The sequence below is a fragment of the Bombina bombina genome, chromosome 2, assembly GCF_027579735.1.
Source record: "Bombina bombina isolate aBomBom1 chromosome 2, aBomBom1.pri, whole genome shotgun sequence".
NCBI lineage: Eukaryota > Metazoa > Chordata > Amphibia > Anura > Bombinatoridae > Bombina > Bombina bombina.
In genome coordinates, this window is record NC_069500.1 from 910868973 (window position 1) to 910895009 (window position 26037).

Here is a 26037-nt window from a genome sequence, read left to right on the forward strand (position 1 = left end):
TCAGGATTGTGTAATTGCTAACATTAAAAAAATGGTGGTTAAAAAGGATAGAATGTTAAAAGGTCTGTTACGTACCTTATTGAAATCCTTGTGATTAAATGAGCAATTACATCTCTTTTAGATTCCATAAATATACAGTTAGAAGACAGTAGGAAACAAAGTATGATATCAGCACATACATGTGGTCTTTTAAATGATAAAATTTCTACATTAGAAAATAATAATACTTCGCTTGAGGAAGTTGTTGAATCTTTGCAACATTTGCGAAAAACCTTTGCAAATGTTAAATTCTCTAATAGTACATATGGTAGTGGTTTTATGTATTGTACTAAACAAAATAGTTTTATTCAAATTGGCACTTTAAATACTGACCTTCCCCATAGTTTACTACAAAATGTGAATGTATTCTTAGACAATTTGGATGCATGTGTTACACCATCTGCTCCTCCCCTGTATAAAAACACTTATCCAGACTTTCCAAGCTCTGAGAAATATTCCTCTGACACGCCCACCTGCTTTGTCAGAAAATGAGGTAATCTCAGCTAAAAAACTAAAATCTCTAATGGCCCATCTGCTAGCCACACAGGATGCTGTCCCTTCTTTCAAGTTTAAGATGCTGACAGTTGATCTTCTGCTGTCCTGAAGTCCTGACTCTAGGTGATTCGGGGGAGCTTGTGCTGCAAGTATGGCAACTGGGTGGGCCACTAAGGGTAGAGTTAGTTAATGTGGAACAAACTCAGGCAGTCCTGGGCAGAGCCAATTTTGGGGCATAATTTATTGTGTTGGGGACAATTTTACTCAAATGTGGGAAAATTAGGAGCACTAGGAATTCAAGGAACTCTACAGTGGTAAAAAATTCTTATAGAACTAGTGAACAGGATACAGTAATTTTCTCTACACTGTTGAGAAACAGTAAACTGAATAGTATGTTACAAAAGAAGCTTTTACAAGATCAGAATATAATTGCTTATGAAAAATACTTGGAACTTGATGAGACTTACTCACCCTGGTGGTTCCAATACCTCCAACTCAGGTCTAGGGTTAGAGAAGTAATTGGTGGAACCATTCAGCTAGACACAACATTTGTAGACTCTTTGTGCCTTGTGAGATCTTGAGTTAAGGGGGCAACTACAGGCCTGTACCCTAATCTCAATATGCCTGACAGAACAAAGCAAATGTCCTTTATGGATGAATGGTAAACAGACTCAGGGGGTAATCTTACTACACAAGTGGTTAAAATTATTACAAGAGGGGACCTCCTTCTCTTATAGTGCTACTTTACTGGAATACTTCATAAAAGTAGCATTTAGATGGTGCCTGAAATCACCAAATTGTATTCTAATACAACACATCAGGATATGGTACGTTTTAGAGGTTGTGGAGAAAGAGGTATCTACTTCCACATGTGATGGAATTATCCGCTTGTTAGAGACTTATGGGGAGACTTCTAGATATTTGATAGGGGAATATATCTCATACCAGCTCAGGCTCTGCTACATCAACCTATAAAAAGGCATACACAAGTATGCTGCCAAACTAACAACTATGATATATACGACAGTAAGAAAGATTATAGCAAAATACTGGAAAACTAATGTCCCTCATAAAGAACAAGATTAGTTATTTTCATGAAATAGCTAGGTTAACCTCTTTTATCCTGGATAAGAGATATGTGTTTTTAGAAATCTGGGAACCATAGATAATGTTTAAGAACTATGAAAGGAAAGTTGGGGCCCAGCAGTGATACAAATGGGGGGGGGGGGGGTTATAATTTTGAACTGGTATAGAGAGTTCTCAGTGGGGGATTAGAGGATGTAAAACTGAAGGACCAGACTCCCCCTGGAAATAGAGAGACTTGGTAGAGGCATGAGGGAGTAAGATCATTTGTAAAAGATAGATTTTATTTCCCTTTTTTATCTCCTTAATTGTGCTCTGATGTTCTCTGATCATAATCAATAACCAGAGGATTTGTATGGGCTTCTTACACCATATCTATTTATACAACATGGGGTTGTTATCTTCTTTTCTCTTGTTTATATGTTTTTTGATGTCCAATTATTTATTTCTTCTGTACGGTTTAATTCCATAACTTTTTTGGAAAAATCAATATTGCCACTTAACCTTGTTCATTATGCAAAATGATGAGTCAATTTAAAATAAGTTCACTAAACTTATTGCCCACTTTACCATTAGTTTTGTGGTTCTATGAAAAAAATACTGCACAACAGTGTAACATTTTGTTCCTAAGGCAGAAAGCCAATTTATATTACAATTCTACGTTTCTAGTGTCTCTTTTTAAGCTTCAGTAGGTGTGTGTGTCCTTCCTGTGTAATCATGTAATTGCAGACATTCATTGCCAGATATATTTAGATGCTGATCCCACACACACAAATGGTTATGGAATACTTTCCAGCAAAGTTAAAATAACTTTCCACTTCAACAGCAACAAAAAATGTATTCCTTTTGTTTCAAGTTGGTGCATCTAGTCAATTTCTGTGACATATTACTTGGCCATAACATATGGTTCTCAATTCAACAAATATCATTGTATCTGTTTCTAATTAAATGAACCATTATTTTTTGCTTTTGCTATAATTCCCCTTTCATTGAAAATTATTATTAGCATTACTAGTTATGTCTATTACAATATAAAAGAATAACAGTCATCTACATGGCAAATATTTGTAGTAAATATTAGACTTAACGTTCATGATTCAGATAGGGCTTCTCATTTTAAACAACTTTCCAATTTACTTTTATCATCAAATTTGCTTTGTTCTCTTGGTATTCCTTGTTGAAAGCTAAACTTATGTAGGCTCATATGCTAATTTTTAAGCCCTTAAAGGCCGCCTCTTATCTGAATGCATTTGGTAGTTTTTACCAGCTAGAGAGCGTTAGTTCATGTGTGCCATATAGATAACATTGTGCTCACATCCGTGGAGTTACTTATGAGAGGGCACTGATTGGCTAAAATGCAAATCTGTCTAAAGAACTGAAATAAGGGGGCAGTCTGCAGAGGCTTAGATACAAGGTAATCACAGAGGTAAAAAGTATTTCAATATTACTTTGTTGGTTATGCAAAACTGGTAAATAAAGGGATTATCTATCTTTTTAAACAATAAAAATTCTGCAGTAGGCTGTCCCTTTAATGTGACATAAGCATGCAAATGCAAGTGCTTATCACATTCATATTTCAAATACACATAGAGAAAGCATTTTTTCACATGCACTGGCAGCATATGCACGTGTCAATAGCGCTTCTCTGAACATGCTTCTCTGAACAGCCAATCGGAATTAAGGTAGAAAAAATCCTATTGGCTGATGCAATCAGCCAATAGGATTGAGCTTGCATTCTATTGGCTGATTGGAACAGCCAATAGAATGCCAGCTCAATCCTATTGGCTGATTGGATCAGCCAATAGGATTGAACTTCAATCCTATTGACTAATTGCATCAGAATTCTATCAGCCAATCGAAATTGAAGGGACGCCATCTTGGATGACGTCACTTAAAGGTACCGTCATTTCGTAAGAAGATGTTGTCAGAAGAGGATGCTCCGCGTCGGATGTCTTGAAGATGGACCCGCTCCGCGCCGGATGGATGAAGATAGAAGATGCCGTCTGGATGAAGACTTCTGCCCGTCTGGAGGACCACTTCTGCCCGGTTGGGTGAAGACGTCTCACGGTAGGGTGATCTTCAAGGGGTTAGTGTTAGGTTTTTTTGAAGGGGGGATTGGGTGGATTTTAGAGTAGGGTTGGTAGTCTGGTTGGTGGGTTTTAATGTTGGGGGGGTATTTGTACTTTTTTTACAGGTAAAAGAGCTGATTACTTTGGGGCAATGCCCCGCAAAAGGCCCTTTTAAGGGATATTTGTAATTTAGTGTAGGGTAGGGCTTTTCTTTATTTTTGGGGGCTTTTTTTATTTTGTTAGGGGGATTAGAGTAGGTGTAATTAGTTTAAAAATCTTGTAATTATTTTATTACTTTCTGTAATTTAGTGTTTGTTTTTTTCGTACTTTAGATAATTTTTTTAAATTGTAATTAATTGTATTTAGTTAAGGTAATTAATTTAATTATGTAGTGTTAGGTGTAATTGTAACTTAGGTTAGGTTTTATTTTACAGGTAAATTTGTCTTTATTTTAACTAGGTAGTTATTAAATAGTTAATAACTATTTAATAACTATTGTACCTAGTTAAAATAAATACAAAGTTGCCTGTAAAATAAAAATAAACCCTAAGATGGCTACAATGTAACTATTAGTTATATTGTAGCTATCTTAGGGTTTATTTTATAGGTAAGTATTTAGTTTTAAATAGGAATAATTTAGGTAATTGTAGTAATTTTATTTAGATTTATTTAAATTATATTTAAGTTAGGGGGGGTTTGGGTTAGACATAGGTTTAAGGGTTAATAACTTTATTATAGTGGTGGCAACGTTGTGGGCGGCAGATTAGGGGTTAATAAATGTAGTTAGGTTGCGGCGACATTGGGGGCGGCAGATTAGGGGTTAATAAATATAATGTAGGGTTCGCCGATGTTGGAGGCAGCAGATTAGGGGTTCATAAGTATAATGTAGGTGGCTGCGGTGTCCGGAGCGGCAGATTAGGGGTTAATAATATAATGTAGGTGTCAGCGATGTCGGGGGCGGCAGATTAGGGCTTAATAAATGTAATATTTGGGGTGTTTAGACTCGGGGTTCATGTTAGGGTGTTAGGTGTAGACATAACTTTTATTTCCCTATAAGAATCAATGGGGCTGCGTTAGGAGCTTTACGCTGCTTTTTTGCAGGTGTTAGGTTTTTTTCAACCGACTCTCCCCCATTAATTTGTATGGGGAAATCGTGCACGAGCACGTTTTACCTGCTCACCACTAACGTAAGCAGCACTGGTATTGAGGTGAGATGTGGAGCTAAATTTTGCTCTTCGCTCACTTTTTTGCGGTTAACGTCGGGCTTGTAAAAACCTGTAATACCAGCGCTGTCTGCAAGTGAGCGGTGAGCTTAAACTGCTCGTCAGCACCGCACCCCTGTTAACGCAAAACTCATAATCTAGGTGAATGTGTTTGTGGAAAGTTATAAAAAAACGAAATTTTCTCAGAAGCAGTTTTGCAAATGCAAGAATATTACAAAATAGCTTCTATGTGAATATGAAGGGATCAGGTAGGCTTTCCAAATTCATTTTTATATCACCTTTAACCTTTCAAACTCCTCAAATTCCTTAAACACGGTAGTCCAGGCGTGGTGAAATACTAATGTGGAATCACAGTTTAAAATAGGAACTAGAACACATTCAGGATGATATAGCCTAGGAAGCCTGACTTTAAAGGGACAGTCAACACCAGAATTTTTGTTGTTTAAAAAGATGGATAATCCCTTTATTACCTATTCCCCAGTTTTACATAACCAACACAGTTATATTAATACACTTTTCACCTCTGTAATTACCTTGTATCTATGCCTCTGAAAACTGCCCCCTTATTTCAGTTCTTTTGACAGACCTTTTAGCCAATCAGTGCTGACTCCTAGGTAACTTCCCATGCATGAGCTCAATGTTATCTATATGACACACATCAAATAAATCCCTCTAGTGGGGAAAAACTGTCAAAATGCATTCAGATTAGAGGCGGCCTTCAAGTTCTAATAAATTAGCATATGAGCCTACCTAGGTTTAGCTTTCAACTAAGAATACAAAAGAGAACAAAGCAAAATTGGTGATAAAAGTAAATTGGAAAGTGGTTTAAAATGACAACTATTACCCTAGTTGGATCATGAAAGTTTTTTTTGGACTTGACTGTCCCTTTAAAGGTGGGGGAGCTACTAGATGGCATTATAAGCCTTATAAGGAATTATATTAATGGGTATATTCATTAAAACAAGATCATGAGTGACAATCAGCAGGGTTTTATGAGAAATACATTATGCCAAACTGATCTAATTAGTTTTTAGAAGTTAGTAGAAGCAAAGATAAATGTCTCTGTGCTGACAAAAGCGCTTATAGGTAAGTATGCTTCCTGGACTGTGATTGGCACATACTTACCATGTGTGTGCACTGGCACTGATAAAATGATTAAAAAAGCTAAATGTCATTATGCATTGCAGATTGTCTTGTAATAAAATGTTGTGACTATATTGTTTCCAAGATCCCCAAGACCACTTACTCCAAGAAGCCCTAACTCACTGTTAATACAGTTACACTCATAATAACAGTCTAATAAAAAATATATATATATTTTTTTAAATTGCAATAAAAAGTTATAAGAGCTCAAAGATATGAGGTCTCAGGTGTTAGGAAAAAAAAAAGGTTGCAAAGGGCCTTAACATAGATAGACATAAATACACATGTCTAAATATGTATATTCTGAAGGTGGATTCTTTCACCAGCCTGCCATTTTCGGAATCCACTGGGATGCAGCGAAGGCAAACGGAGCATTACAACAAAACAAAAAATAACCGCCGCAATAAGTATTAAAAAAAAAAATAATAACCGCCCACATAAAGTATTAAGAAAAAAAAAAAAATACCCAATAAAATTATTAACCCCTAAATCCACCAACCACAACATCGCAAACTACCTAATACATCTATTAAACCCTAATCCGCCAACCCCCACAACGCATTAAACCTAATTTTCCTATTAACTCTTAAACCGCCAACCCCCACAATGCAAAAAACTAATTTAATGACTAAACCCCTTAACCTACCACCCCCTAAATTAACCCCTCAATTACAAACAAAAAAAGACTACATTACAATTTAAGGATAAGGACAACAGTGCCCTAAGAGAGGTGCGCTAGTGAAAAACAAGCCAAATTCACAGGAGGAGATAGACATCGACAGGCGGCAGCACTCTTGACGGTGTAGACAAAGAGAAAATCCTGTGGAGACAGAAAGAGGCGCCACATAGAGCAATATCGTCTGTGCAGAAAATAACGATGGACAAGGACATACCCTGGTGGGTGGGTACTCACATAAGGAGCTGCACTTGGAATGTGCCAGACAAAGCAGGTTGGGACCTCAAAAAATCGCCCGACAGACTCACCACCACGCCAACCGGGCTGATCAGGTGAGGATCGATCTCAAATCTGGATGCAGGAGCCCCAAAGTGTCCCAGGTGACCACAACAAACAGCTTTGCAGCACACAGAGTGTATCGGACCGGGTACTCAATGTCCTTAAGATTTAAACAGGTGCCGTAGGAGGTGAAATGATAGAACATAGAGCAAGTTCAATAAAAAGTGTCAAATTTATTAAAAACACATTTGACACTTTTTATTGATATATATACATTTATATATATATATATATATATATATATATATATATATATATATATATATATATATATATAGTACAAGATGGGAAAAGCACACATCCGGATTTGCACAAACAATGCATTTATTGTAATAAAATAAATGCACTGTTTGTGCAAATCCGGATGTGTGTTTTTCCCATCTTGTACTATATGACATTTTTTTAAAGGCACCACGGTGGTTGTTTCTATTAATGAGTGCTGGGCTCACTAGCAACTTGTATGTATGTATGTATGTATGTATGTATATATATATATATATATATATATATATATATATATATTTATATATATATATATATATATATATATATATATATATATATATATATATAGTTTTGTAAATTATATCTCTATACCTCTATATCTACATGATTTTTTACACACACACATATATAAATATATATATATATATATATATATATATATATATGGTACAAGTATTATCCGCACCTCTCATACAAAGGATATCCAAAATAAAAAGTGGAAAAGAGTGCCAAACATGTTTCAGGCCTTCCCCTAGCCCTTAGTCACTGGCATTTATAGTATATAGAGAGAGAGATCATTTGAAGCATTTTCAATAAAAAAAACCCCATAAAAACATGTTATATTGTTTAAAAAATGATATTTTATATTCTTAATGTATTTGACTGGGCTGGGAAGGGCTCAAAAGCATGTGTGTGTGTATGTATATATATATATATATATATATATATATATATATACACATACTGTATATGTGTGTGTTTATATGTATGTATGTATGTATGTGTGCACATACAGGGCTAGATTACAAGTGGAGCAATATTTAAAGCTCACGCTCAAGCATTAACTGCGCTAGAAGTAAGCTTTTTGCACGTCAAGTTATGCTTGTATTATGAGTTGAAAGTAAACTGTTTTCACTTGCGAACTATCCTGATGCTCGCGCAATATCCTATTCCCTCGTCAATAGAGCAAAATAAGTGGGGGGGAAACACCCTACTCACACACAAACATGATATTATATTCTCAAGTTTGCTAACCAGACATTAAAATATATGAATATTTCACATCCCAATGTTGTGTACAAAGAAGAATATGTTCTATTTCTTCATAAATACATATATATGTATTTATGAAGAAATAGAATATATATTTTTATATATATATATATATATATATATATATATATATATATATATATATATATATACTGTGCATATATATATATATATATATATATATATATATATATATATATATATACTGTGTATATATATATATGATATTTTTTTTGCACAAATATATATTTATACCTATATATAGATGATTATTTATAGATATAAATGTATCCCCTTCCTTACTAACTCGTGTCTTTCTAATATTTCATCATGGATGTCCTCTCACTACCTTAATTTTTCCAAAACTGAGAGCCTTATTTTCCCCGCTTCTTCCAAAATCCCTACTCCTCAACTTTCTCTAATTGTTAATAACATCATTACCCCTACCCAGCATGCACAATGTCTTGGGGTCAGACTTGACTCAGATCTCTCTTTTACTCCCCACATCCAAGCTTTGGCCAATTCCTGCCATCTCCACCTTAAAAACATCTCCAAATTTAGCCACTTTCTCACACAAGACACAACTAAGACATCAATCCACTCTCTCATCATTTCCCGTCTTGACTATTGTAACTCTATCCTATCTGGCCTCCCTAGCTGCTGTCTATCTCCCTTACAATACATAATAAATGCCTCTGCCAGGCTGATCTTCCTTATTTAAGCTAAAAAGCTGTCAAAAAGCCGCGCGTCAAGTACGGGGTGATGAGCAGCGGACTGTTGTTAACTAACAGTCATCGATCTCGCTGCTCTTCGGCTTTTTCCCAGCTTTATTTGTATACTGTCACTAAGCACCCACACTATACTAAACTGTTTAACCCCTATACCGCCGCTCATGGACCCCGCCGCAACTAAATAAAGTCATTAACCCCTAAACCGCCGCTCCCAGAGCACACCACCACTCTAATAAACTTATTAACCCCTATTCCTCTGTTCCCAGAGCCCACCGCCACCTACAATATACTTATTAACCCCTAATCTGCCGCCCCCTACACCGCCGCCACCTACATTATGTTATTAACCCCTATCCCTCCGCTCCCGGAGCCCACCGCAACTAAATAAAGTTATTAACCTCTAAACCACCAGCCCCCCACATCGCCATAAACTAAATTAAGCTATTAACCTCTAAACCTAACAACCCGCTAACTTTATATTAAATATTAACTCATCCCTATCTTATTATAAATGTAAACTTACCTTTAAAATTAAATTAAACTATATTAAAATAATAATTAATCTACCCTAACTATTATACTAAAATTACCTTAAACTATATTAAAATAATAATTAGTCTACCCTAACTTTTAAACTAAAATTACATTAAACTACAAATTAAAATAACTATATTCTATATTTAAACACCTAACCCTATTTAAATAATTTAAATCTACACTAAAAAAATACAAAGTTACAAAAAATAACAAACACTAAGTTACACAAAAAAATAAACACTAAGTTACACAAAATAAAAAATAAATTATCAAAGCTTTAAACTAATTACACCTAATCTAAGGGACCTATGAAAATAAAAAAGCCCCCCCAAAATAAAAAAACCCTAACCTACAATAAACTACAAATAGCCCTTAAAAGGGCCTTTTGCGGGGCATTGCCCCAAAGTAATCAGCTCTTTTACCTGTAAAAAAAATACAAATACCCCCCAACAGTAAAACCCACCACCCACACAACCAAACCCCCAAATAAAAAGCTAACTAAAAAAACCTAAGCTCCTCATTGCCCTGAAAAGGGCATTTGGATGGGCATTGCCCTTAAAAGGGCATTTAGCTCTTTTGCAGCCCAAAACCCTAATCTAAAAATAAAACCCTGCAAATAAACCCTTAAAAAATCCTAACACTAACCCCTGAAGATCGACTTACAATTTTGAAGATCCGACATCCATCCTCCAAGAAGCCGGGAGAAGTCTTCATCCAAGCGCTGAAGTTCAATCCTATTGGCTGATTGCAACAGCCAATAGGATTTTTTCTACCTTAATTCCGATTGGCTGATAGAATTCTATCGGAATCTAAGGGACGTCATCTTGGATGACGTCATTTAAAGGAACCTTCATTCGTCGTTAGTCCGTCGGAAGAAGAGGATGCTCCACGTCGGATGTCTTGAAGATGGACCCCCTCCGCGCCGGATGGATGAAGATAGAAGATGCCGTCTGGGTGAAGACTTCTGTGGGCTTGGATGAAGACTTCGGCCAGCTTCTTGGAGGACTTCTTTCCGCTTGGATGAAGACTTCTCCCGGCTTCTTGGAGGATGGATGTCGGATCTTCAAAACTGTAAGTCGATCTTCAGGGGTTAGTGTTAGGATTTTTTAAGGGTTTATTGGGTAGGTTTTATTTTTAGATTAGGGTTTTGGGCTGCAAAAGAGCTAAATGCCCTTTTAAAGGCAATGCCCACCCAAATGCCCTTTTCAAGACAATGGGGAGCTTAGGTTTTTTTAGTTAGCTTTTTATTTGGGGGTTTGGTTGTGTGGGTGGTGGGTTTCACTGTTGGGGGGGTATTTGTATTTTTTTTCAGGTAAAAGAGCTGATTACTTTGGGGCAATGCCCCACAAAAGGCCCTTTTAAGGGCTATTTGTAGTTTATTGTAGGTTAGGGTTTTTTTTATTTTGGGGGGGCTTTTTTATTTTCATAGGGCCCTTAGATTAGGTGTAATTAGTTTAAAGCTTTGATACTTTATTTTTTATTTTTTGTAACTTAGTGGGGGGCTGGCGGTTTAGGGCTTAATAGGTTTAATAAGTGCTAGTGATGTGGGAGGCCAGGGGTTTAGGGGTTAATAACTTTATTTAGTTGTGGTGGGCTCCAGGAGCAGCTGGATAGGGGTTAATAACTTTTATTTAGGTGGCGGCGGTGGCGGGGCGGCAGATTAGGGGTTAATAAGTATAATGTAGGTGGCGGCGGTGTAGGGGGTGGCAGATTAGGGGTTAATAAGTATAATGTAGGTGTTGGCGGTGTCGGGGCAGCAGATTAGGGGTGTTTAGACTCGGGGTACATGTTAGGGTGTTAGGTGTAAACGTTACTTTTATTCTCCCATAGGAATCAATGGGATATCGGGCAGCAGCGAACATAAGCTTTCGCTGCTTTCAGACTTCCATTTATTCCTATGGATTGAAACCCAGGTACGCTGGGCCGGAATAGTGGCGAGAGTACCTGGTAGTTATTTGATAACTAGCAAAAGTAGTCAGATAGTGCCGAATTTGCATTCGGAACATCTGTAGTGACGTAAGCATCGATCTGTGTCGGACTGAGACCGGCGGATCGTAGGTTACGTCACAAAATACTTTTGCCGGTCTATAGCCTTTGATAAATAAGGCGAATCAAGCTCTCCACAATTACGCTGCGGAATCCCAGCGTATTTGCGGTTGACTGCTTGATAAATAGACCCCCATATCTCCAACCTAGTCTCCAGATACTCTCCCTCCCATCCACATCTCATTTAGTTATCCCCTTAAACCCTCTTAGCATGTAAGCCTACGAACCTAGCTGCTTTGTAGATCACCTTCATGAGAGAAGATTTACAACAGTGAAACTCCTTGCAAGGTTCTTAATCCCTTTGTCACCCATAATTGTCACCTTGCATTTTAGACCCATGTTTTTAGCGCTGCGTTATCTATCTGTTGGCTCTCTACAAATAACTGATAATAATAAAGGTATAGATGTATACAGATATATATATGAATATCTATTTACAAATACATATAACATATTGGAATGTGAAATATTTACAGTAAATACACAGTATAACACTTTTTTAAATATGAATATTGCATAAATATGTTTTTGCATGTTTTCATCTACTTAACTGCAAATGGCTCCACACACACACACACACATATATATATATATATATATATATATGTGTGTGTGTGTGTACATAAGTATTTATGTGTTTATATGTGTATATATGTCTGTAAATACATATATACACATATAAATACATAAATACTTATGTACACACATTTAAACATTTAAAGCCATTTGCTGCCTGGATGAAGACTTCTCGCTGCCTGGATGGAGATGGATGTCCGGACTTCAGGAACTGTGAGTAGATTTTATGGGGTTAGTGATAGATTTTTTTATACTTTTTTTTTTTTTTTTTTTTTAAGATTAGGGCTTTGGGCTTGTAAAAGAGCTGAATGCCCTTTTAAGGGCAATGCCCATACAAATGCCCATTATGAGCATATGGGTAGCAGCTTAGGTTTTTTTTAGACAGGTTTCTTATTTTGGGGGTTGGTTGGGTGGAGGGTTTTACTGTTGGGGGGACTTTGTATTTTTTTTTCCAGGTAACTTAGGGCAATGCCCTACAAAAGGCCCTTTTAAGGGCTATTGGTAGTTTATTGTAGGTTGGGGGGTGTTTGTATTCGGGGGGGGGCTTTTTTATTTTTATAGGGCTATTAGATTAGGTGTAATTGTTTTTATTTTTGATAATTTTGTTTATTTTTTGTAGTCTTAGACGGCTAGATTTGGAGTTTTGTCGGTAACGACCCGAAAAACTAACGCCGGCTTTTTTCTGGCCGCACCATAAAAATAACTCTGGTATTGAGAGTCCAAAGAATGGCTGCGTTAGGCTCCAAAAAAGGAGCGTAGAGCATTTTTAACGCAGCTTCAACTCTCGATACCAGAGTTGCTTACGCAAGCGGCCAGCCTCAAAAACGTGCTCGTGCACGATTCCCCCATAGGAAACAATGGAGCTGTTTGAGCTGAAAAAAAATCAAACACCTGCAAAAAAGCCGCGTTCAGCTCCTAACGCAGCCCCATTGTTTGCTATGGGGAAACACTTCTACGTCTGCACTTAACACCCTAACATGTACCCCGAGTCTAAACACCCCTAACCTTACACTTATTAACCTCTAATCTGCCGCCCCCGCTATCGCTGACCCATGCATATTATTATTAACCCCTAATCTGCCGCTCCGTAAACCGTCGCTACTTACATTATCCTTATGTACCCCTAATCTGCTGCCCCTAACACCGCCGACCCCTATATTATATTTATTAACCCCTAATCTGCCCCCCTCAACGTCGCCTCCACCTGCCTACACTTATTAACCCCTAATCTGTCGAGCGGACCTGAGCGCTACTATAATAAAGTTATTAACCCCTAATCCGCATCACTAACCCTATAATAAATAGTATTAACCCCTAATCTGCCCTCCCTAACATCGCCGACACCTAACTTCAAACATTAACCCCTAATCTGCCGACCGGAGCTCACCGCGATCTTCCTACCTTGTCTTCACCCTACCAGGTTCACCGATCCGTCCTGAAGAGCTCCTCCGATGTCCTGATCCAAGCCCAAGCGGGGGGCTGAAGAGGTCCATGATCCGGCTGAAGTCTTCATCCAAGCGGGAGCTGAAGAGGTCCATGATCCGGATGAAGTCTTCATCCAAGCGGGAGCTGAAGAGGTCCATGATCCGGATGAAGTCTTCTATCAACGGCATCTTCAATCTTCTTTCTTCCGGATCCATCTTGCAGACCTCCGACGCGGAACATCCTCTTCTCCCGACGCCTACTAGCCGAATGACGGTTCCTTTAAGGGACGTCATCCAAGATGGCTTCCCTCGAATTCCGATTGGCTGATAGGATTCTATCAGCCAATCGGAATTAAGGTAGGAATATTCTGATTGGCTGATGGAATCAGCCAATCAGAATCAAGTTCAATCCGATTGGCTGATCCAATCAGCCAATCAGATTGAGCTCGCATTCTATTGGCTGTTCCGATCAGCCAATAGAATGCGAGCTCAATCTGATTGGCTGATTGGATCAGCCAATCGAATTGAACTTGATTCTGATTGGCTGATTACATCAGCCAATCAGAATATTCCTACCTTAATTCCGATTAGCTGATAGAATCCTATCAGCCAATCGGTCGGCAGATTAGGGGTTAAAAAAATTTATTCGAGTGTCGGCGATGTGGGGGGACCTCAGTTTAGGGGTACATAGGTAGTTTATGGGTGTTAGTGTACTTTAGAGTACAGTAGTTAAGAGCTTTAGAAACCGGCGTTAGCCCAGAAAGCTCTTAACTACTGACTTTTTTCCTGCGGCTGGAGTTTTGTCGTTAGATGTCTAACGCTCACATCAGAAATGACTCTAAATACCGGAGTTAGAAAAATCCCATTGAAAAGATAGGATACGCAATTGAAGTAAGGGGATCTGCGGTATGGAAAAGTCGTGGCTGAAAAGTGAGCGTTAGACCCTATTTTGAGTGACCTCAAATTCCTTAAGCACGGTAGTCCAGGCGTGGTGAAATACTAATGTGGTATCACAGTTTAAAATAGAAACTAGAACACATTCAGGATGATATAGCCTAGGAAGCCTGACTTTAAAGGGACAGTCAACACCAGAATTGTTGTTGTTTAAAAAGATGGATAATCCCTTTATTACCTATTCCCCAGTTTTGCATAACCAACACAGTTATATTAATACACTTTTCACCTCTGTAATTACCTTGTATCTATGCCTCTGAAAACTGCCCCCTTATTTCAGTTCTTTTGACAGACCTTTTAGCCAATCAGTGCTGACTCCTAGGTAACTTCCCATGCGTGAGCTCAATGTTATCTATATGACACACATGAAATAAATCCCTCTAGTGGGGAAAAACTGTCAAAATGCATTCAGATTAGAGGCGGCCTTCAAGTTCTAATAAATTAGCATATGAGCCTACCTAGGTTTAGCTTTCAACTAAGAATACAAAAGAGAACAAAGCAAAATTGGTGATAAAAGTAAATTGGAAAGTGGTTTAAAATGACAACTATTACCCTAGTTGGATAATGAAAGTTTCTTTTGGACTTGACTGTCCCTTTAAAGGTGGGGGAGCTACTAGATGGCATTATAAGGAATTATATTAATGGGTATATTCATTAAAACAAGATCATGAGTGACAATCAGCAGGGTTTTATGAGAAATACATTATGCCAAACTGATCTAATTAGTTTTTAGAAGTTTGTAGAAACAAAGATAAATGTCTCTGTGCTGACAAAAGCGCTTATAGGTAAGTATGCTTCCTGGACTGTGATTGGCACATACTTACCATGTGTGTGCACTGGCACTGATAAAATGATTAAAAAAGCTAAATGTCATTATGCATTGCAGATTGTCTTGCAATAAAATGTTGTGACTATATTGTTTCCAAGATCCCCAAGACCACTTACTCCAAGAAGCCCTAACTCACTGTTAATACAGTTACACTCATAATAACAGTCTAATAAAAAATATATATATATTTTTTTAAATTGCAATAAAAAGTTATAAGAGCTCAAAGATATGAGGTCTCAGGTGTTAGGAAAACCTTAACATAGATATACATAAATACACATGTCTAAATATGTATATTCTGAAGGTGGATTCTTTCACCAGCCTGCCATTTTCGGAATCCACTGGGATGCAGCGAAGGCAAACGGAGCATTACAACAAAACAAAAAATAACCGCCGCAATAAGTATTAAAAAAAATAAAATAACCGCCCACATGAAGTATTAAGAAAAAAACAAATACCCAATAAAATTATTAACCCCTAAATCCGCCAACCACAACATCGCAAACTACCTAATACATCTATTAAACCCTAATCCGACAACCCCCACAACGCATTAAACCTAATTTCCCTATTAACTCTTAAACCGCCAACCCCCACAATGCAAAAAACTAATTTAATGACTAAACCCCTTAACCTACCACCCCCTAAATTAACCCCTCAATTACAAACAAAAAAAGACTACATTACAATTTAAGGATAAGGACAACAGTGCCCTAAGAGAGGTGCGCTAGTGAAAAACAAGCCAAATTCACAGGAGGAGATAGACATTGACAGGCGGCAGCACTCTTGACGGTGTAGACAAAGAGAAAATCCTGTGGAGACAGAAAGAGGCGCCACATAGAGCAATATCGTCTGTGCAGAAAATAACGATGGACAAGGACATACCCTGGTGGGTGGGTACTCACATAAGGAGCTGCACTTGGAATGTGCCAGACAAAGCAGGTCGGGACCTCAAAAAGTCGCCCGACAGACTCACTACCATGCCAACCGGGCTGATCACGTGAGGATCGATCTCAAATCTGGATGCAGGAGCCCCAAAGTGTCCCAGGTGACCACAACAAACAGCTTTGCAGCACACAGAGTGTATCGGACCGGGTACTCAACGTCCTTAAGATTTAAACAGGTGCCGTAGGAGGTGAAATGATAGAACATAGAGCAAGTTCAATAAAAAGTGTCAAATTTATTAAAGACACATTTGACACTTTTTATTGATATATACATTTATATATATATATATATATTAAGTAAGAAAGATTGTGTAAATTCTACAGCGCTAATCTCTGTTGATATATAAACAGTTTAATAGACCAGTTTGAATAAGCCCAAATAATGTCTACAGTAGTGCAGTATTACAAATGCAGCTTATGCACACAAATTATGATACACAGACTTGTATAGAGTTTCGTAGGAGGTGTATAATGTCCATACAATCTCTGCGGTATACCGCAAGATATAAATAACAGTATTTTAGGAACCAATGATTGACAACAGCAAAGACACTTCTAATGGCGAGTCCTTAAACGGTCTCTCAGTTCACTTACTTCTCTGTCCTCAATCGTATGAGGTAAGTGATGAATGGTATAGACAGGTCCAGAATGGAACGAGATTCCTTCCGTTTTAGCCAATTTCTTTTCCTCAGGCTACCTGGGTGTTGGATCTGGCTGTTCCCAATACGCTGTATATTGCCTGGTTCTACTGTGGTGTCCCGCGGGCACTAAGTTCCAGCTGTACTTTTACTGACATTTTTTATACGCTGTATCAATACCTCATATGTTTGAGGACAGACTTGTGAGTACCACTTTTCATTTGTAATAAATTATACACTGATTCTACGGTATCACACTATGTTTGGTCCCCTTCTTTATCCCTAAATATACATACTGGAGTTCCTGTGACAAGCGGGCTAATCGTATATAAGAGGGGGAAAAAAGAAGGAAGGGTAACGCTGGAGTGAGCCTGAGGAAAAGAAATTGGCTAAAACGGAAGGAATCTCGTTCCATTCTGGACCTGTCTATACCATTCATCACTTACCTCATACGATTGAGGACAGAGAAGTAAGTGAACTGAGAGACCGTTTAAGGACTCGCCATTAGAAGTGTCTTTGCTGTTGTCAATCATTGGTTCCTAAAATACTGTTATTTATATCTTGCGGTATACCGCAGAGATTTTATGGACATTATACACCTCCTACGAAACTCTATACAAGTCTGTGTATCATAATTTGTGTGCATAAGCTGCATTTGTAATACTGCACTACTGTAGACATTATTTGAGCTTATTCAAACTGGTCTATTAAACTGTTTATATATCAACAGAGATTAGCGCTGTAGAATTTACACAATCTTTCTTACTTAATACTTATCCAGTGTCTAGAATTTAAAGGGCAAATTCTGAACACTTTTACACCGTTTATTCCAGCAGCTTCTCTCCACTACCTACACAATTGTGCGCCTCCAGCACAGTCGCCTGTCCTTACAAGCACTGTGCTTCAAAAAAGTCTCTTATTTACTCACATATATATATATATATATATATATATATATATATATATATAGTACAAGATGGGAAAAGCACACATCCGGATTTGCACAAACAATGCATTTATTGTAATAAAAATGCACTGTTTGTGCAAATCCGGATGTGTGCTTTTCCCATCTTGTATTATATGAAATTTTTTGAAAGGCACCACGGTGGTTGTTTCTATTAATGAGTGCTGGGCTCACTAGCAACTTGTATGTATGTATGTATGTATGTATGTATGTATGTATATATATAGTTTTGTAAATTATATCTCTATACCTCTCTATCTATATGATTTTTTACACACACACATATATATAAATATATATATATATATATATATATATATATATATATATAGTACAAGTATTATCTGCACCTCTCATACAAAGGATATCCAAAATAAAAAGTGGAAAAGAGTGCCAAACATGTTTCAGGCCTTCCCCTAGCCCATAGTCACTGGCATTTATAGTATATATAGAGAGAGATCATTTGAAGCATTTTCAATTTAAAAAACCCCCATAAAAACATGTTATATTATTTAAAAAATTATATTTTATATTCTAAATGTATTTGACTGGGCTGGGAAGGGCTCAAAAGCATGTGTGTGTATGTATATGTATATATATATATATATATATATATACATACTTTATATGTGTGTGTTTATATGTATGTATGTGTGCACATACAGGGCTAGATTACAAGTGGAGCGATATTTAAAGCTCACTCTCAAGCATTAACTGCGCTAGAAGTAAGCTTTTTGCACGTCAAGTTATGCTTGTATTATGAGTTGAAAGTAAACTGTTTTCACTTGCGAACTATCCTGATGCTCGCGCAATATCCTATTCCCTCGTCAATAGAGCTAAACAAGTGGGGGGGGGGGAACACCCTACTCACACACAAACATGATATTATATTCTCAAGTTTGCTAACCAGACATTAAAATATATGAATATTTCACATTCCAATGTTGTGTACAAAGAAGAATATGTTCTATTTCTTCATAAATACATATATATGTATTTATGAAGAAATAGAATGTATATATATATATATTTATATATATATATATATATATATATATATATATATATATATGATATTTTTTTTGCACAAATATATATTTATACCTATATATAGATGATTATTTATAGATATAAATTTATCCCCTTCCTTACTAACTCGTGTCTTTCTAATATTTCATCATGGATGTCCTCTCACTACCTTAAGCTAAATTTTTCCAAAACTGAGAGCCTTATTTTCCCCGCTTCTTCCAAAATCCCTACTCCTCAACTTTCTCTAATTGTTAATAACATCATTACCCCTACCCCGCATGCACAATGTCTTGGGGTCACACTTGACTCAGATCTCTCTTTTACTCCCCACATCCAAGCTTTGGCCAATTCCTGCCATCTCCACCTTAAAAACATCTCCAAAATTCGCCACTTCCTCACACAAGACACAACTAAGACATCAATCCACTCTCTCATCATTTCCCGCCTTGACTATTGTAACTATATCCTATCTGGCCTCCCTAGCTGCTGCCTATCTCCCTTACAATACATAATAAATGCCTCTGCCAGGCTGATCTTCCTTATTTAAGCTAAAAAGCTGTCAAAAAGCCGCGCTTCAAGTAAGGCGTGATGAGCAGCGGACTGTTGTTAACTAACAGTCATCGATCTCGCTGCTCTTCGGCTTTTTCCCAGCTTTATTTTTATACTGTCACTAAGCACCCACACTATACTAAACTGTTTAACCCCTATACCGCCGCTCACGGACCCCGCCGCAACTAAATAAAGTAATTAACCCCTAAACCGCCGCTCCCAGAGCCCACCGCCACTCTAATAAACTTATTAACCCCTATTCCTCTGTTCCAAGAGCCCACCGCCACCTACATTATACTTATTAACCCCTAATCTGCTGCCCCCCACCGCTGCCACCTACATTATGTTATTAACCCCTATCCCTCCGCTCCCGGAGCCCACCGCAACTAAATAAAGTTATTAACCTCTAAACCACCAGCCCCCCACATCGCCATAAACTAAATTAAGCTATTAACCCCTTAACCTAACAACCCGCTAACTTTATATTAAATATTAACTCATCCCTATCTTATTATAAATTTAAACTTACCTTTAAAATTAAATTAAACTATATTAAAATAATAATTAGTCTACCCTAACTTTTAAACTAAAATTACATTAAACTACAAATTAAAATAACTATATTCTTTATTTAAACACCTAACCCTATTTAAATAATTTAAATCTACACTAAAAAATTACAAAGTTACAAAAAATAACAAACACTAAGTTACACAAAAAAATAAACACTAAGTTACAAAAAATAAAAAATAAATTATCAAAGCTTTAAACTAATTACACCTAATCTAAGGGCCCTATGAAAATAAAAAAGCCCCCCCAAAATAAAAAAAAACCCTAACCTACAATAAACTACAAATAGCCCTTAAAAGGGCCTTTTGCGGGGCATTGCCCCAAAGTAATCAGCTCTTTTACCTGTAAAAAAAATACAAATACCCCCCAACAGTAAAACCCACCACTAACACAACCAACCCCCCAAATAAAAAGCTAACTAAAAAAACCTAAGCTCCTCATTGCCCTGAAAAGGGCATTTGGATGGGCATTGCCCTTAAAAGGGCATTTAACTCTTTTGCAGCCCAAAACCCTAATCTAAAAATAATACCCACGCAATAAACCCTTAAAAAATCCTAACACTAACCCCTGAAGATCGATTTACAGTTTTGAAGATCCGACATCCATCCTCCAAGAAGCCAGGAGAAGTCTTCATCCAAGCGCTGATTGGTTGATTGGAATAGCTAATAGAATGCGAGCTCAATCCTATTGGCTGATTGGATCAGCCAATAGGATTGAAGTTCAATCCTATTGGCTGATTGCAACAGCCAATATGATTTTTTCTACCTTAATTCCGATTGGCTGATAGAATTCTATCGGAATCTAAGGGAACTTCATCTTGGATCATTTAAAGGAACCTTCATTCGTCGTTAGTCCGTCGGAAGAAGAGGATGCTCTACGTCGGATGTCTTGAAGATGGATCCGCTCCGCGCCAGATGGATGAAGATAGAAGATGCCGTCTGGGTGAAGACTTCTGCGGGCTTGGATGAAGACTTCGGCCGGCTTCTTGGAGGACTTCTTTCCGCTTGGATGAAGACTTCTCCCGGCTTCTTGGAGGATGGATGTCGGATCTTCAAAACTGTAAGTCGATCTTCAGGGGTTAGTGTTAGGATTTTTTAAGGGTTTATTGGGTAGGTTTTATTTTTAGATTAGGGTTTTGGGCTGCAAAAGAGCTAAATGCCCTTTTAAAGGCAATGCCCATCCAAATGCCCTTTTCAAGACAATGGGGAGCTTAGGTTTTTTTAGTTAGCTTTTTATTTGGGGGTTTGGTTGTGTGGGTGGTGGGTTTTACTGTTGGCGGGGTATTTGTATTTTTTTTCAGGTAAAAGAGCTGATTACTTTGGGGCAATGCCCCGCAAAAGGCCCTTTTAAGGGCTATTTGTAGTTTATTGTAGGTTAGGTTTTTTTATTTAGGGGGGGCTTTTTTATTTTCATAGGGCCCTTAGATTAGGTGTAATTAGTTTAAAGCTTTGATAATTTATTTTTTATTTTTTGTAACTTAGTGGGGGGCTGGCGGTTTAGGGGTTAATAGGTTTAATAAGTGCTAGTGATGTCGGAGGCCAGGGGTTTAGGGGTTAATAACTTTATTTAGTTGCGGTGGGCTCCAGGAGTGGCTGGATAGGGGTTTATAACTTTTATTTAGGTGGCGGCGGTGGCGGGGCAGCAGATTAGGGGTTAATAAGTATAATGTAGGTGGTGGCGGTGTAGGGGGTGGCAGATTAGGGGTTAATAAGTATAATGTAGGTGTTGGCGGTGTCGGGGCGGCAGGTTAGGGTTTTTTAGACTCGGGGGTACATGTTAGGGTGTTAGGTGTAAACGTTACTTTTATTCTCCCATAGGAATCAATGGGATATCGGGCAGCAGCGAACATAAGCTTTCGCTGCTTTCAGACTTCCATTTATTCCTGTGGATTGAAAACCAGGTACGTTGGGCCGGAATAGTGGCGAGCGTACCTGGTAGTTATTTGATAACTAGCAAAAGTAGTCAGATAGTGGCGAATTTGCATTCGGAACATCTGTAGTGACGTAAGCATCGATCTGTGTCGGACTGAAACCGGCGGATCGTAGGTTACGTCACAAAATTCTACTTTTGCCGGTTTGTAGCCTTTGATAAATAAGGCGAATCAAGCTCTCCACAATTACGCTGCGGAATTCCAGCGTATTTGCGGTTGACGGCTTGATAAATAGACCCCCAGATCTCCAACCTAGTCTCCAGATACTCTCCCTCCCATCCACATCTCATTTAGTTATCCCCTTAAACCCTCTTAGCATGTAAGCCTACGAACCTAGCTGCTTTGTAGATCACCTTCATGAGAGATGATTTACAACAGTGAAACTCCTTGCAAGGTTCTTAATCCCTTTGTCACCCATAATTGTCACCTTGCATTTTAGACCCATGTTTTTAGCGCTGCGTTATCTGTTGGCTCTCTACAAATAACTGATAATAATAAAGGTATAGATGTATACAGATATATATATGAATATCTATTTACAAATACATATAACATATTGGAATGTGAAATATTTACAGTAAATACACAGTATAACACTTTTTTAAATATAAATATTGCATAAATATGTTTTTGCATGTTTTCATCTACTTAACTGCAAATGGCTACACACACACACATATATATATATATATATATATATGTGTGTGTGTGTGTGTGTACATAAGTATTTATGTGTTTATATGTGTATATATGTCTGTAAATACATATATACACATATAAATACATAAATATATATGTACACACATTTAAACATTTAAAGCCATTTGCTGCCTGGATGAAGACTTCTCGCTGCCTGGATGGAGATGGATGTCCGGACTTCAGGAACTGTGAGTAGATTTTATGGGGTTAGTGTTAAATTTTTTATACTTTTTTTTTTTTGTAAGATTAGGGCTTTGGGCTTGTAAAAGAGCTGAATGCCCTTTTAAGGGCAGTAAAAGAGCTGAATGCCCTTTTAAGGGCAATGCCCATACAAATGCCCATTATGAGCATATGGGTAGCTTAGGTTTTTTTTAGACAGGTTTTTTATTTTGGGAGGTTGGTTGGCTGGAGGGTTTTACTGTTGGGGGGACTTTGTATTTTTTTCCAGGTAACTTAGGGCAATGCCCTACAAAAGGCCCTTTTAAGGGCTATTGGTAGTTTATTGTAGGTTGGGGGGTGTTTTTATTCGGGGGGGGGGGGTTATTTTTATAGGGCTATTAGATTAATTTTGTTTATTATTTTTTTTAGTCTTAGAGTTTTTTATTTTTCATAATTTAGTGTTTATTATTTTTTGTAACGTTAAATTTTTTTACTTTTTTCATAGTATTAGGTTTTATTAAATTTTAAATTTAGTTTTATAGTTGGTAGTTTTTTTAATTTTATTATAATAGTAATGTTAGGTTAATTTATAGTTTAATTTAAGTTTTTTTTTTCGCAAGTAAGTTTTTATTTATTTTAAGATAGTAATATTGTAACTTTTAATTTAAAGTTAGGGGGGTGTTAGGTTTAGGGGTTATTAGTTTAATGTAGTGTTTTGCGATGTGGGGGTCCGGTCGTTTAGAGGTTAATATGTTTAGTTTAGTGTCTGCGATGTGGGTGGGCGGCAGATTAGGGGTTAATACATTTATTATAGTATTTGCAATGCAGGAAGGCGGCAGTTTAAGGGTATTATAGGTTTAGTTTAGTGTCGGCGATGTGGGTTTAGGAGTTAGGTAGTTTATGGGTGTTAGTGTACTTTGTAACATTTTAGTTATGAGTTTTGTGCAACAGTTTTGTTTTGCAAAATCCATAACTACTGCTCTCAGATGGCGGAATGGATCGTGCCGGTATAGGCTGTAACGCAAGCATTTTAGCCGGACTGCACAACCTGTAATATGGCGCTATGGAAAATCCTGCACTCAAACGTCATTTTTTTGAGTGCGGAATGGAGGGTTGGGTTACAGGCTAAAATGCTTGCGGTAAAGCTATACCGCCGCGACTCGCAATATGCGTTCCCCAATTTTTCAGCGGTATAGCCGTCCCACAAAACTCGGAATCTAGCCGTTAGGAAGGTGTCTGCGGATAATTTTACAAATATCATAACAAAATGTAGAGTATTGTGTAACAAAGGTGACCTGATTGTTGTTGATGTACTTCCTGTTATTGACGGTTTTATTTCTGTCCTGCAGCAAAGAATTTCTATCAAACTGGTTTACTTCACCTATTGATAACATCTCTTTTATAGCCCCTTTCTATTAGTCTATGTGTTTATCACCTTTTGCTTGGGTTGAAAAAATGTTCAACAATGAAAATGTATGCAATAATTGAAATTATTGAGCTATAAACATCCTCAATTATTTTGTACAGCCGGGCTTTAAAGGGGACATAAAACCCCAAATTTTATTTTATGATTCAGATAGAACATACAATTTTAAGCAACTTTCTAATTTACTTTTATTATACAATTGTTTTCTTTTTTTGTTATTCTTTGTTGAAAAGCAGGAAGTTAAGCTCAGGAGTGTGCACGTGTCTGCATTTCTATATGGCAGCAATTTTGCACCAATGTTATACATTAGCAAGTGCACTCTAGATGGCAGCGCTATTTCCTGTCATGTAGTGCCCCAGACATATGCACGCTACCTACCTAGATATCTATTCAACAAAGAATAATATGAGAATGACGTAAATTTGATAATAGAAGTAAACTGGAAACGTTTTTAAATTGTATTTTCTTTCTGAATCATGAAATAAAAATTGTGGGTTTTCATGTCCCTTTAAGAAATATTTATAAATAAGTACTAGTTTAGTGCTACACTTGACAGCATTTGTGAGATCTCAGACCACTGTACACACGACAGCCAAACAGATGGAGGACTTAATGCAAGAGGTGGGCAGTTTAGATATTAAATTGGATATTAATGTCATATTAAATATTAGTTGCACAGGCAGCCTCTAGTGAATTGGGGTCAGTCATTAATAACAAATTATACTTTTATGCTCCACTAATAATGTAGTGTATCTATAAGACTGATACTTACCGCTTTTTCATCAGAGTCGTCTTTCCATTTCCTTTGGTATGTATGTGTGCACATACAGGGCTAGATTACAAGTGGAGCGATATTTAAAGCTCACTCTCAAGCATTAACTGCGCTAGAAGTAAGCTTTTTGCACGTCAAGTTATGCTTGTATTATGAGTTGAAAGTAAACTGTTTTCACTTGCGAACTATCCTGATGCTCGCGCAATATCCTATTCCCTCGTCAATAGAGCTAAACAAGTGGGGGGGGGGGGAACACCCTACTCACACACAAACATGATATTATATTCTCAAGTTTGCTAACCAGACATTAAAATATATGAATATTTCACATTCCAATGTTGTGTACAAAGAAGAATATGTTCTATTTCTTCATAAATACATATATATGTATTTATGAAGAAATAGAATGTATATATATATATATATATATATATATATATATATATATATATATGATATTTTTTTTGCACAAATATATATTTATACCTATATATAGATGATTATTTATAGATATAAATTTATCCCCTTCCTTACTAACTCGTGTCTTTCTAATATTTCATCATGGATGTCCTCTCACTACCTTAAGCTAAATTTTTCCAAAACTGAGAGCCTTATTTTCCCCGCTTCTTCCAAAATCCCTACTCCTCAACTTTCTCTAATTGTTAATAACATCATTACCCCTACCCCGCATGCACAATGTCTTGGGGTCACACTTGACTCAGATCTCTCTTTTACTCCCCACATCCAAGCTTTGGCCAATTCCTGCCATCTCCACCTTAAAAACATCTCCAAAATTCGCCACTTCCTCACACAAGACACAACTAAGACATCAATCCACTCTCTCATCATTTCCCGCCTTGACTATTGTAACTATATCCTATCTGGCCTCCCTAGCTGCTGCCTATCTCCCTT

The 26037-nt window shown here is 37.3% G+C and overlaps 1 long non-coding RNA gene across 1 annotated transcript in view; it reads right to left on the minus strand.

Annotated features, from left to right (window-relative positions):
- LOC128648099 (uncharacterized) overlaps positions 1 to 25141 on the minus strand; it is a 61016-nt gene extending 35875 nt beyond the window's left edge. Inside the window, exon 1 of the long non-coding RNA XR_008400510.1 lies at positions 25126 to 25141. This is a non-coding gene — a long non-coding RNA (uncharacterized LOC128648099). The remainder of the gene's footprint in view (positions 1 to 25125) is intronic.
- Between the last annotated feature and the right edge of the window lie 896 nt (positions 25142 to 26037).